The following is a 15,000-nucleotide window of genomic DNA, read 5'->3' on the forward strand; positions in this document are numbered from 1 at the left end:
CCGTGTTGGGCAGCGGATACCCAATAGAAACCCGTGTTGGGCAGCGGATACCCAATAGAAACCCGTGTTGGGCAGCGGATACCCGATAGAAACCCGTGTTGGGGAGCGGATACCCGATAGAAACCCGTGTTGGGCAGCGGATACCCGATAGAAACCCGTGTTGGGCAGCGGATACCCGATAGAAACCCGTGTTGGGCAGCGGATACCCGATAGAAACCCGTGTTTGGCAGCGGATACCCGATGGAAACCCGTGTTGGGCAGCGGATACCCGATAGAAACCCGTGTTGGGCAGCGGATACCCGATAGAAACCCGTGTTGGGCAGCGGATACCCGATAGAGAAACCGTGTTGGGCAGCGGATACCCGATAGAAACCCATGTTGGGCAGCGGATACCCGATGGAAACCCGTGTTTGGCAGCGGATACCCGATAAAAACCCGTGTTGGGCAGCGGATACCCGATAGAAACCCATGTTGGGCAGCGGACACCCGATAGAAACCCATGTTGGGCAGCGGATACCGGATAGAAACCCATGTTGGGCAGCGGATACCCGATGGAAACCCGTGTTGGGCAGCGGATACCCGATAGAAACCCGTGTTGGGCAGCGGATACCGGATAGAAACCCATGTTGGGCAGCGGATACCGGATAGAAACCCATGTTGGGGAGCGGATACCCGATAGAAACCCGTGTTGGGCAGCGGATACCCGATAGAAACCCATGTTGGGCAGCGGATACCCGATAGAAACCCGTGTTGGGCAGCGGATACCCGATAGAAACCCGTGTTGGGCAGTGGATACCCGATAGAAACCCGTGTTTGGCAGCGGATACCCGATAGAAACCCGTGTTGGGCAGCGGATACCCGATAGAAACCCATGTTGGGCAGCGGATACCCGATAGAAACCCGTGTTGGGCAGCGGATACCCGATAGAAACCCATGTTGGGCAGCGGATACCCGATAGAAACCCATGTTGGGAAGCGGATACCGGATAGAAACCCATGTTGGGCAGCGGATACCGGATAGAAACCCATGTTGGGGAGCGGATACCCGATAGAAACCCGTGTTGGGCAGCGGATACCCGATAGAAACCCGTGTTGGGCAGCGGATACCCGATAGAAACCCGTGTTGGGCAGCGGATACCCGATAGAAACCCGTGTTGGGCAGCGGATACCCGATAGAAACCCGTGTTGGGCAGCGGATACCCGATAGAAACCCGTGTTGGGGAGCGGATACCCGATAGAAACCCGTGTTGGGGAGCGGATACCCGATAGAAACCCGTGTTGGGCAGCGGATACCCGATAGAAACCCGTGTTGGGCAGCGGATACCCGATGGAAACCGTCTTGGGCAGCGGATACCCGATAGAAACCCATGTTGGGAAGCGGATACCGGATAGAAACCCGTGTTGGGCAGCGGATACCCGATAGAAACCCGTGTTGGGGAGCGGATACCCGATAGAAACCCGTGTTGGGGAGCGGATACCCGATAGAAACCCGTGTTGGGCAGCGGATACCGGATAGAAACCCATGTTGGGCAGCGGATACCGGATAGAAACCCATGTTGGGCAGCGGATACCCGATAGAAACCTGTGTTGGGCAGCGGATACCCGATAGAAACCCGTATTGGGCAGCGGATACCCGATAGAAACCCGTGTTGGGGAGCGGATACCCGATAGAAACCCGTGTTGGGCAGCGGATACCCGATAGAAACCCGTGTTGGGCAGCGGATACCCGATAGAAACCCGTGTTGGGGAGCGGATACCCGATAGAAACCCGTGTTGGGGAGCGGATACCCGATAGAAACCCGTGTTGGGCAGCGGATACCCGATAGAAACCCGTGTTGGGGAGCGGATACCCGATAGAAACCCGTGTTGGGCAGCGGATACCCGATGGAAACCGTCTTGGGCAGCGGATACCCGATAGAAACCCGTGTTGGGCAGCGGATACCCGATAGAAACCCGTGTTGGGCAGCGGATACCCGATGGAAACCCGTGTTGGGCAGCGGATACCCGATGGAAACCCGTGTTGGGCAGCGGATACCCGATGGAAACCCGTGTTGGGCAGCGGATACCCGATAGAAACCCGTGTTGGGCAGCGGATACCCGATAGAAACCCGTGTTGGGCAGCGGATACCCGATAGAAACCCGTGTTGGGCAGCGGATACCCGATAGAAACCCGTGTTGGGCAGCGGATACCCGATAGAAACCCGTGTTTGGCAGCGGATACCCGATAGAAACCCGTGTTGGGGAGCGGATACCCGATAGAAACCCGTGTTGGGGAGCGGATACCCGATAGAAACCCGTGTTGGGGAGCGGATACCCGATAGAAACCCGTGTTGGGGAGCGGATACCCGATAGAAACCCGTGTTGGGGAGCGGATACCCGATAGAAACCCGTGTTGGGCAGCGGATACCCGATAGAAACCCGTGTTTGGGAGCGGATACCCGATAGAAACCCGTGTTGGGGAGCGGATACCCGATAGAAACCGTGTTTGGTAGCGGATACCCGATAGAAACCGTGTTTGGTAGCGGATACCCGATAGAAACCGTGTTTGGTAGCGGATACCCGATAGAAACCCGTGTTGGGCAGCGGATACCCGATAGAAACCCGTGTTTGGCAGCGGATACCCGATAGAAACCCGTGTTGGGGAGCGGATACCCGATAGAAACCCGTGTTGGGCAGCGGATACCCGATAGAAACCCGTGTTGGGGAGCGGATACCCGATAGAAATCCGTGTTGGGGAGCGGATACCCGATAGAAACCCGTGTTGGGGAGCGGATACCCGATAGAAACCCGTGTTGGGGAGCGGATACCCGATAGAAACCCGTGTTGGGGAGCGGATACCCGATAGAAACCCGTGTTGGGCAGCGGATACCCGATAGAAACCCGTGTTTGGGAGCGGATACCCGATAGAAACCCGTGTTTGGGAGCGGATACCCGATAGAAACCCGTGTTTGGCAGCGGATACCCGATAGAAACCCGTGTTTGGCATCGGATACCCGATAGAAACCCGTGTTTGGCAGCTGATACCCGATAGAAACCCGTGTTTGGCAGCGGATACCCGATAGAAACCTGTGTTGGGCAGCGGATACCCGATAGAAACCCGTGTTGGGGAGCGGATACCCGATGGAAACCCGTGTTTGGCAGCGGATACCCGATAGAAACCCGTGTTTGGCAGCGGATACCCGATAGAAACCCGTGTTTGGCAGCGGATACCCGATAGAAGTCCGTGTTGGGGAGCGGATACCCGATAGAAACCCGTGTTGGGGAGCGGATACCCGATAGAAACCCGTGTTGGGCAGCGGATACCCGATAGAAACCCGTGTTGGGCAGCGGATACCCGATAGAAATCCGTGTTGGGGAGCGGATACCCGATAGAAACCCGTGTTGGGCAGCGGATACCCGATAGATACCCGTGTTGGGGAGCGGATACCCGATAGAAACCCGTGTTGGGGAGCGGATACCCGATAGAAACCCGTGTTGGGGAGCGGATACCCGATAGAAACCCGTGTTGGGGAGCGGATACCCGATGGAAACCCGTGTTGGGGAGCGGATACCCGATAGAAACCCATGTTGGGGAGCGGATACCGGATAGAAACCCTTGTTGGGGAGCGGATACCCGATAGGAACCCGTGTTGGGGAGCGGATACCCGATAGAAACCCGTGTTGGGGAGCGGATACCCGATAGAAACCCGTGTTGGGTAGCGGATACCCGATAGAAACCCGTGTTGGGGAGCGGATACCCGATAGAAACCCGTGTTGGGGAGCGGATACCCGATAGAAACCCGTGTTAGGCAGCGGATACCCGATAGAAACCCGTGTTAGGCAGCGGATACCCGATAGAAACCCGTGTTGGGCAGCGGATACCCGATAGAAACCCGTGTTGGGGAGCGGATACCCGATAGAAACCCGTGTTGGGGAGCGGATACCCGATAGAAACCCGTGTTGGGGAGCGGATACCCGATAGAAACCCGTGTTGGGGAGTGGATACCCGATGGAAACCGTCTTGGGCAGCGGATACCCGATAGAAACCCGTGTTTGGCAGCGGATACCCGATAGAAACCCGTGTTAGGCAGCGGATACCCGATAGAAACCCGTGTTAGGCAGCGGATACCCGATAGAAACCCGTGTTGGGCAGCGGATACCCGATAGAAACCCGTGTTTGGTAGCGGATACCCGATAGAAACCCGTGTTGGGGAGCGGATACCCGATAGAAACCCGTGTTGGGCAGCGGATACCCGATAGAAACCCGTGTTGGGCAGCGGATACCCGATAGAAACCCGTGTTGGGGAGCGGATACCCGATAGAAACCCGTGTTGGGGAGCGGATACCCGATAGAAACCCGTGTTGGGGAGCGGATACCCGATAGAAACCCGTGTTGGGGAGCGGATACCCGATAGAAACCCGTGTTGGGCAGCGGATACCCGATAGAAACCCGTGTTGGGGAGCGGATACCCGATAGAAACCCGTGTTGGGCAGCGGATACCCGATAGAAACCCGTGTTTGGTAGCGGATACCCGATAGAAACCCGTGTTGGGGAGTGGATACCCGATGGAAACCCGTGTTGGGCAGCGGATACCCGATAGAAACCCGTGTTGGGGAGCGGATACCCGATAGAAACCCGTGTTGGGGAGCGGATACCCGATAGAAACCCGTGTTGGGGAGCGGATACCCGATAGAAACCCGTGTTGGGGAGCGGATACCCGATAGAAACCCGTGTTGGGCAGCGGATACCCGATAGAAACCCGTGTTGGGCAGCGGATACCCGATAGAAACCCGTGTTGGGGAGCGGATACCCGATAGAAACCCGTGTTGGGGAGCGGATACCCGATAAAAACCCGTGTTGGGGAGCGGATACCCGATAAAAACCCGTGTTGGGCAGCGGATACCCGATAGAAACCCGTGTTGGGGAGCGGATACCCGATAGAAACCCGTGTTGGGCAGCGGATACCCGATAGAAACCCGTGTTGGGCAGCGGATACCCGATAGAAACCGTCGCATTGGCCTATGGTAGAAGGGAAAAGAGTAAGAAGAAATTTGCAATTTCATTAAGTGTGGGAACGAGAGCAAAAAATCATAATATTTCGAGGTAAGTGAATATAAACACCTTTCGGCGATCTGGCAGCGGGGAGGTAAACGTGCCATTTGAACCGCTGTAAGTGAAAACGAAGGAAATATTCCTTTTTAGTTGATGAAAACATAAAGAGAATGCGAGGTCGTCGGCACCTTGAATCATTGGAAGATAAAGAAAGGAAATATTCCTCTAATTGATGATGAAAAGTAATGGAAGGGAATGCGGGATCGTCCGTGTCGCTGGAACACCACTCGGCGGATGCGTTTACGTAGGCCTACGTCGTGCGTCCATGAAGGATCTCCATGGCGCCTGCACAAGTTGAGTTGTAGAGGATGGCTCGAAGGACTTTTTTTGTTTGTGTGTGGGAGAGAGAGAGAGAGAGAGAGAGAGAGAGAGAGAGAGAGAGAGAGAGAGAGAGAGAGAGAGAGAGAGAGAGAGAGAGAGAGAGAGAGAGAGAGAGAAGGGAAGGGGGAACATAAATCGCTCATATTTTCCATATTGATAATTAGATATCATCCCCATGTATGCCTCTCCCTCCACTTGGGCCTTGGCAGTATAAAGGTCATTTTGCTGTGGTGGAAATAAAAAAGAAATGTTTATGATTAATGATGGAAAGTTTCTCGAAGTTCTGTGTCAGCGCGGATGATTTAAACCTGGTTTTCTAGAACTTTCCCCAACACCTCTAAGTAGATGGAAGACTGGTGCTTGAGGGAATGTACGTGTGTGAGTGTGTGTGTGTGTGTGTGTGAGTGAGTGAGTGCCCGTTCATTTTGAACTACACATATATTTTGCTAAATGTTTGGGTTGTAGGAAAGAGGGGGTCTTACTAATCGTTAGGGTGACGCTTCCTTTCTTATTCCGTCACGTGTAGCCCTTATGGCGCAGTTTGGCGGTTTTATCATAGAAATTGTTTTTTTCATCTGCTGGGAAAAAAAGTTACAATGGTGAGCGGTTGGAGTTTACTTGATGAATAGTGCGGAGTGCATTTCAATTAGAGGGAGAGGAGGGGAGTGCATGAGAGTGCTCGTGAAGGCCAATTGTTTGGGGAATATTTCTAGAAACGTGTGCGTGCGTGCGTGTTTGTGCGAACGAAACAAGAGATTGATAAAGACCATTTCTCTTAAAAGCAACGTTTTGAGTTCTGCCTCGCCGTCGCCTCCCCCCCCTCCCGCGCGCATTTGATTCGAAACCAGTTTTCTCGAATTAATTGCCTCGGGAAGAGATTGGACCGGGGCGCCGCAAGGGTGGTGACGTGGCTGGTTTGATTGATAATTCCGTATCGACGTCTACCGCATTTCTCACCGGGGTCGGGGTGGGGGCTGAAGGGGGGAGTGGGGGGCGTCAATGCGGTGTCAGATAACGTATCAGTCCCTATCGGCGTACGGGCTGGCGGGTGGCATACCAAGGGGGGTGGGGGTGGGGGGTCGTGAGTCATACGTAAGCAAGTGCTCGGTTTGGGAGCCTGAGGTGCCAGTTGCCCATTCTTTTTACCTTACGTTTGCTCCTCTCTCTCCCTCTCCCCCCCTTCTCTCTCTCCCTCTCCCTTGTGTATAGTCCTTCCCATTTTCTAATTACTCTTCCCCACCTTCCTCTTCTCACGTTTTCTTTTCCTCTTTTTATTCTTCAGACAGTTAGTTACAAAACCACAGATTGTTCTGTTCGTCCTTCTAGCGATGGGCATAATTGATTTAATAGTAATTTAAAGGATTCCGATAGCAGAGGATCATTTGATTCCCTTTCCATACGGTTACATCACGCGAGCAGTCAGATAACGCATTTTGCCGTTATACTGGGGCGAATATAGGCCTATGCCCAGTCTACGCTAACCAGCCCAATTTTGCAAGAACCCGCCAGGGCCTTATCTCTCACCCCCAAGTGCTGATTCGGGATATTACGAAAGATGAATCGTGTTCATTCTGTCATTCTGAGATCCGAAGGGGTTCTTCATCATCACGATCGCTGTGAAATGGAAACGTTGCTGTATTCTCTTGCTGAAGGCGCGGTAACGATCGGTGGATGTTGAAGCTTTTTCGATTTCGGAATTCCAGAAGCTTTCTCTCCCCCCCCCCCCTCTCTCGCATTAGATTGATTCGAAACGGCAGTTGACATTATTGGAAAGCAACGGGACCGAACGATGAATAGACGGCCAGCTAGTCATGCTTCTCTTAGCTGAAAGTGCGCTCTGGTGGCAGCCATCTGAAATCCATCTGAAAATTGCGTGGTCGTTATAAGGGGATTATTTCCACACGCAGAGGAAGGGTTAATAACGGGGAAGAAATCTTAAGCGGGTCAGAGTGTTGACGCCAAGGTCAGAGATGAACCTGAACATATATCTGTATAGCTGAATGTGTATAGTGTAGTGTATGGGTAGTTTATTATTTAAGTGTTTATTTGATTATTCGCTAATATTTAAGTTGTTCTGCCCAGAGGATAGAAAAAGAGATTTTTTAAAATATAAACGGAGGCTTGCACACTCACCGTCTCGTTTCCTTTTTTTCTCTCTTCACCACTCCTTTCTATTGTCTCTGTCTTGTATCAGCTCCCGCTCACTCACTCCGTCCCTCCTTTTTGATATCCTGTTTCCTTTCCCTTCTCACCCATCAACCTATCCCTCTCCCTCCCTCTCCCCCTCCCCCTCCTCCTCTCTCTCTCTCTCTCTCCCTCTCTCTCTCTCTCTCTCTCTCTCTCTCTCTCTCTCTCTCTCTCTCTCTCTCTCTCTCTCTCGCTTCCTTCCTTTCCCCCCTCTTTCCTCTCCCGGTCATTTTCCCTCTCCCTACCTCCCTTCCTCCTCGTCCTCCCTCCTTCCCTCCCTCCTCTTCCTTCCCTCCTCCTCCTCCTCCTCCTCCTTTTCCATCTCCATCCTCCCCCTCACCCCTCTCTTTTCCTCCCATTCCCTCTCGCTCCCTCTCCCCCCTGCCATAGGCTCTTGTTAACTCTACATCCTGTGCTGAATTACCCCGTGCTCTGCCTGGTACCTGAGGAGTCATTGGTTTGTATTCAGAGCGACACGGCTATGGGGTCATCAAACGCTTAGGAGATACACTGTTATTTGGGGATGGGAGGGTCTTCTGCCTGTTCAGGAGTGTGTGTGTGGGTGTGTGTGTGCGTGTGTGGGTGTGTGTGTGTGTGTAGGTGTAGGTGTAGGTGTAGGTGTGTGTTTGTGCGTGTGTGTGAGAGTGAATTAGTGAGTGAGTGTGAGAGAGAGGGAGAGGGAGAGAGGTTTACATATCCGTATCAGAAGGAACATGTACGTATCCTCCCTCCCTCTCATTCACTCGCCCACTCACTCTCCGCTCATACTCTCTTCCTCTCTCCATTCGCTAGTCACTTCCTCCCAATATCCCCCTCTCCCTCCCTCTTTCCCTCTCTCCCTCCTTCCCTCTCTCTCCCTCCCTCCCTCTCCCTCCCTCTCCCTCCCCTTCTCTCCCTTTCTCTCCTCTCCCTCTCTCCCTCCCTTCTGCCCTTTCCGTCCCTCTCCCTCTCTCCCTTTCCCATGCTGTCGTAAAAATTCAGAGAGTGCACCTTGCAGTTCCGTCTCGCTCCAGAAGTTAGGCCAATTATGCGTATCCTTGTTGGTTGACGATCCAGGCTACCACAAGGCGGATGTAGGCAGATACAGGAGCTCGGGGTTTTGAGGCACAAGGATGAGGATAGATGTGTCGTCGATTGAATTTGTCGTTGTCAGTGCTACCGATGCTGGCGTAAATGAGAGTCGAGTAGGTGGTGGTGGTGGAAAGGTTGGGGAGATGGGGAGGGGAGGGGAGAATGGAGAATCGTAAAGTACTAGAAGTATTAGGTAATGTTCTGGACATTAGTGTTGTGGTGTGTGGTTCTTCTGAGGTGCATGTAGTCACGTTGAAGGTTATTGGTAGTTTGTAATTTTGACCGAGAAAGGCACGAAAAAGGGGGGGCGGGAGGAAAGTGATAATGGCAGGGGGAATAAGAAAGGGATGATGTAGGCCTATTTGTATGGTGCTTAGATGGAAAGATTGATAGATAGGTAGAGACTGGTGGGTTTAACAAAATGAATAGAATTATGGTATGTGTGATGTATAGCTATATAGGTAACCAGACTGATAGAGATGGATGAACAGAAAAATGGATAGAATTATGGTTTTTACTCTATCCTTCAGTGTATAGTGTTCTAAGGCCGTCTCATGGTATAGTGACTCAACAGCGGGCGGTATTCTACTCCAGTGGAGAGCTGGGTGACCGGGAGAAAGTGGATGGGATAATTGTGGCTCACTGGATGGAACAATTACTCGTGTTGGTCAGGTACAGTTTAGTTTGTTAGTGTGCTAATCGATGTTATGGAGTCAGTTGTTTTTTTGTTTAATATTTCATCAGTTAACAGTCAACTTTACCTTGTTGAACTGCCCTTCAGGTCGGTCTAAATAGCTAGACCAAGAAGCACATACATAGTAAGGCCCAGTTGGTGCAACGGAATGTGCCGTGATGTCATGTCATGTCATGCCATGCGAAGTGCTACCGTAAGAGTCACTTGATGGTGTTGACGGACATCGAGGTGGCAGCCGCTGTGGCTAAAGATGTCGACGCTGGCCCAGATGTGCTAGCGTGGCGGGGGAAAGGGGGGGGGGGTATGGTGTCGTATGGGGTGTTAGCGAATTGGCTTACTCTAGGTAGGCCTACTTTTGGTTCTAGATCTGTGGTTCTGAGGCCGTCGTCAGGCGAAACTAAAAGCAAAGTTTAGACTTCTGCGGCACCAATTATCTACTTCATTATTGTACGAGTATGTTATATTTGGAATATGCAGAACGCCCGAAGTTACTTTGTAAGTAAATTTCCTTAACTCTAATTAATGGGAAACAAGGTGAACTTAAACTCATTTTAACTTTCCAAAGACAGTAAGCGAACTTCAAAGGCAAGGCATACACACTTGCAAATATAAGAAAGTTGGAGAAATTCTGTTGTAGACAATTCGCAGTTGAGTACTTTCACAATTTCGGAGGTAGTATATCTAGATGAGAAACGCATTTGTAAATTACGAATGCAGTAATTAGAAAGTCTTTTTTTAAAGCTGCTTCTACTAAAAGATTTCATACGAGATGCGCGATTTAATATTTTGATAGCAGTTATTACTGCGTGACAAAACTTTTACTCCTTAGGTGTGTTTCCGCCGAACATCAAGGATACCAAGACCTGCACAGAACACTTATGGATACACACACACACACACACACACACACACACACACACACACACACACACACACACACACACACACACACACACACACACACACACACACACACACACACACACACACACACACACACACACAAGAAGTGCCTTTCGTTTGCCTGGGAAGGATGATTGTATTTGATATATTTAGCGGTAGATGCGTTCGTGTTTCGTTGGGTGAAGTATAGTTCTGTACGGGGCTCAGTGTGCGGATGTGAGCCCTGTGGAAGACGTGCGTGATTCCTGTTGCGATCGTGGTGCCGTGACGTCCTTCCCATGCGAGTGCGCGGGCGAAGAAAATGCTGCGGTGATAACGTTTGTACAGGTTTTGGCTGGTCACTCCGCTTTGGTTTTATGTGTGTGTGTGACTGTGTGTGCGCGCGTGTGTGTGTGAGAGAGAGTGTCTGTGTGTGTGCGTGTGACTGTGTGTGTGCGTGTGACTGTGTGTGTGTGTGTGTGTGTGTGTGTGTGTGAGTGAGAGAGAGAGAGAGAGAGAGAGAGAGAGAGAGAGAGAGAGAGAGAGAGAGAATATGGAGACCAAGAACAAATTCAGTGTCGAGAAAGAATACGCTTGACTTGCTAAGATGAAGTTGTGGAAAGTAAAACCTGGTCTTGCTCCCTCGGGAATCAGCGACTGCTCCTCCAACGCTTTGCAACGTATGCAAGTGCAAGGGCTACGTGAAACCCTTAGAATCGCCGGCAGTCAGGGAAGGATAGCGACGTAGTTGAAGGAATTTCGGCTGCCCTTAAACCGCAATCGGGAATGGATTAGAGAGCCGAGGGAGGTGTTTATTTGTTTGTTTTGTTTGTTTGTTAGTGTGTGTGAGAAGCGGGCGTTAAGGGCGTTAGTTTGCCCCCCTCCCCCCTTAAAAAAAAAATGCATTTTATCATTTTAGTCGAAGGAATCGAGGGAGGGGCGGATTTATAGGAAGAAAGAAGGACTGCAGATACTGTATGTTGATAATGTCGTGTGGTAATTGAAAGGAGTGTGCGTGCGTGCGTGCGCTGTCGTGTATATGATCAAAAGATCATATACTTGCATCACTTCTATCACTTCTATCACTTGCTCTCTCGACTTGATTCTCTCTCTCTCTCTCTCTCTCTCCCTCTCTCCCTCTCTCCCTCCCTCCCTCCCTCTCTCTCTCTCTCTCTCTCTCTCTGTCTCTCTCTCTCTCTCTCTCTCTCTCTCTCTCTCTCTCTCTTTCTCCCTCCCTCCCTCCTCTCTCTCCCTCCCTCCCTCCCTCTCTCCCTCCCTCCCTCCCTCCCTCCTTCCATCCCTCCCTCCCTCCTTCCCTCCTTCCCTCCCTCCTTCCCTCCCTCCTTCCCTCCCTCTCTCCTTCCCTCTCTCTTCCTTTTTCTCTCGCTCTCGCATACTCTCTCCCTCCCCCTCTCGCCCTGTTTTCTCCCTATGTATACAGTTCTTGTACGAAAAATAGAACACGTAAGCAAACGGGACCAGTTCCAAGAAACCGTCTTATCACAAAAGGATGGAGAGAGAGAGAGAGAGAGAGAGAGAGAGAGAGAGAGAGAGAGAGAGAGAGAGAGAGAGAGAGAGAGAGATAGAAGGGGGGGGGGAGGAAAGGAAAGGAAAGGAAGGAGAATGTGAGAGATAAGAAAAGAGTAGGAAAAGACAGAGGGAGACAGTGGAAGAATGGAAAAGAGAGAAAAACAAAAACAAAAACGAAATAAACATCTCAAGCACTGAGAGCGAAAGAAAAATTAGACAGAAAGGATAAGAGAATCGAAGAGGAGAGCCGGAGAAACAGCCAACAAACGGAGCGAAGTGGCCGTCGTCCTCGGCGTGGCAAGGGCGTCAACCTCAGTGCTGCACGGGCGCGGATGGGGGTGGGGTCGGGGGGGGGGGTAGGAGAGGCCCGTCAGCCGTGTAACCGGTGGCTGTCTCGGGGGAGTCGTCCCGTTGTTATTTGCGGATGTGCGGATGTGTGTGGATGCGGCTTCGAGGAGGAGGAGGAGGAGGAGGAGGAGGAGAGGGAGAGGGAGGAGGAGAGGGAGAAGGAGAGGAAGAAGGAAGGGAGAGGGAGAAGGAGAGGAGAAGGAGAGGGAGAAGAGAGGGAGAAGGAGGAGGAGAGGGAGAAGGAAGGAGAGGAGAAGGAGAAGGAGAAGGAGAGGAGAGGGAGAGGGAGAAGGAGAAGGAGATAGGAGAAGGAGAGGGAGGAGGAAGGAGAAGAAGGAGGAGGAAGGAGGAGAAGGAGAAGGAGAAGGAGAAGGAGGAGGAGAAGATGAAGAAGAAGGAGGAGGAGAAGATGAAGAAGAAGGAGGAGAAGAAGAAGAAGAAGAAGAAGATGAAGAAAAAGGAGGAGAAGGAGAAGGAGGAGGAGGAGCGGAGCGGGTAGTGTTGGGGGGAAGGCGGGGAGGTTGTAGGTGCCATCGCACCGGTCGACGTTTCTGGGGGTCGATGGTTATGCAATGGGTGATATATGCGATGGTTACGTAGTGGTCAGTATATCCACTGGTTACGTAATGGCCGATGAATCCGATGGTTCGTGTAATAGGTTTTGGTCTCGAAGGGTTGTGTAAGGGTTGTGTAAGCGGGTCTGTTGTGCGAGCTGTGAGTTATTGCATCATGTGTGACCTGTCTTTTGTACACGAACACACTCTTTGTGTGTACGTGGGAGAGACAGAGTGGGTAGGGGTCGGGAGCCAGAGGATAAGAACAAGTGTGTGTATACGTGTGTGTGCTTGTGCTAGCATGTGTGTGTGTATACGTGTGTGTGTGTGTGTGTGTGTGTGTGTGTGTGTGTGTGTGTCTGTCTGTCTGTCTGTCTGTTTGTCTGTCTGTTTGTCTGTCTGTTTGTATGTATTGTATGTATGTATTGTGTATTTGTGGTCGTATTCGTGTTAGCAACATTGTATTTGTTTTCCACTCGAATGTGGAAGAGTGAAAGTGTCTTTGCCGGTGCCAGTTCGTGCAAGAGTGTAGCAATCATTGCAGGTCCGGAGCCTTTGTGCGACGCTAATGTAGAATCGATAAGATCCGTAAATAATTTATATATATATATATACGTTGTACTTTGTTCATTCCCTGATATATAGGTTGGTGGTCGCGACAGAATTCGGACATGTATTGTGTGCGTTCCTTTCTGGACGTGTGGATTGCGCCATGTATTCGTTGTCTTCATTCTTCTCTCTGTCTATCTAACTATCTATCTATCTGTTGATCTATCTATCTATCTAAGTATCCATCTATCTTTCTATCTATCTATTCGTTTGGTCGTCTTCCTTTTGGTCTTCCCTCCCTCCCTCTCCTCTCCATAACTTCTTAATTCTCTTCCTGTGCTTACTCCCACTCCTCCTCCCTCCTCCTCCTCCTCCCTCCTCCTCTTCCTCGTCCTCATCTCTTCTTGTCTCTCAGTCTGCCTGCTCCTCCTCTCTTCTCTCCCTGCCTCTACCTCTCTTCTCTTCATTCTCCTTCCCTTCTCTTTTCTCCTCTGCCTCCACCTCCCTCTTCCTCCACCTTTCCACCGCTCGCTCCTTCTCTTACCCCACCCTTTCCCCACCCTTACCCCACCCTTACCCCTCCCCTACCCCATCCCCACGTCCCATCCCCCTGACAGGCCAGGTGCAGCCTACACATTCGCGACACTGGCATCTGCCCCGAATGATGCGACATTTTGTTGCCGTATCGAATACATATGTTCCCGAGTTAGTTCGCGTTTCCTTGATGCTTATGGCTTCGTTCTCTCTCTCTCTCTCTCTCTCTCTCTCTCTCTCTCTCTCTCTCTCTCTCTCTCTCTCTCTCTCTCTCTCTCTCTCTCTCTCTCTCTCTCCTCTCTCTCTCTCTCCTCTCTCTCTCTCTCTCTCTCTCTCTCTCTCTCTCTCTCTCTCTCTCTCTCTCTCTCTCTCTCTCTCTCTCTCTCTCTCTCTCTCTCTCTCTCTCTCTCTCTCTCTCTCTCTCTCTCTCTCTCTCTCTCTCTCACTCTCTCTCTCTCTCTCAATTGTTTCGTGTCGGCGATTGGGGTTTTCTCGACGTAAGTGATGGTTTGATGCCCCGTGCGATTCCGTTTTATTGTCTGAACACATGGAGCGGCTGCCACTATTCGCGATTATTTTTTAACGCTTTCTCTTGTCGTATCGAATACATATGTTTCCGAGTTAGTTCGCGTTTCCTTGATGCCTATGGCTTCGTTTTTTCTCTCTCTCTCTCTCTCTCTCTCTCTCTCTCTCTCTCTCTCTCTCTCTCTCTCTCTCTCTCTCTCTCTCTCTTCTATCTATCTATCTCTCTCTCTTCTCTCTCTCTCTCTCTCTCTCTCTCTCTCTCTCTCTCTCTCTCTCTCTCTCTCTCTCTCTCTCTCTCTCTCTCTCTCTCTCTCTCTCTCTTCTCTCTCTCTCTCTCTCTCTCTCTCTCTCTCTCTCTCTCTCTCTCTCTCTCTCTCTCTCTCTCTGTCTCTCTCTCTTCTCTTTCTCTCTCTCGCTCTCTCTCTCTCTCTCTCTCTCTCTCTCTCTCTCTTCGTTCTCGTCTCTCTTTTTTTTTCTCTCTTCTCTCGACTCTCTACTCTCCTCTCTCTCTCTCTCTCTCTCTCTCTCTCACTCTCTCTCTCTCTCTACTCTCTCTTTCTCTCTCCTCTCTCTCTCTCTCTCTCTCTCTCTCTCTCTCTGTGTGCTCTCTCTCTCTCTCTCTCTCTGTGTGTGTCTCTCTCCTTCTCATTCTTTCTATGCTTCCTTCTCGCCTCTCCTCTCTCTCTCCTCCTCTTCCCCCTTGCTTCCTTCCCT

The 15,000-nt window shown here is 51.1% G+C and overlaps 1 protein-coding gene across 2 annotated transcripts in view; it reads left to right on the forward strand.

Moving 5' to 3' along the window:
• Positions 1–15,000, forward strand: part of LOC113808389 (protein split ends) — a 106,224-nt gene that overhangs the window by 36,575 nt on the left and 54,649 nt on the right. The gene's annotated exons all lie outside the window — the stretch shown is intronic.

This window comes from Penaeus vannamei, chromosome 37 (genome assembly GCF_042767895.1).
Source record: "Penaeus vannamei isolate JL-2024 chromosome 37, ASM4276789v1, whole genome shotgun sequence".
In the NCBI taxonomy this organism is placed as follows: domain Eukaryota; kingdom Metazoa; phylum Arthropoda; class Malacostraca; order Decapoda; family Penaeidae; genus Penaeus; species Penaeus vannamei.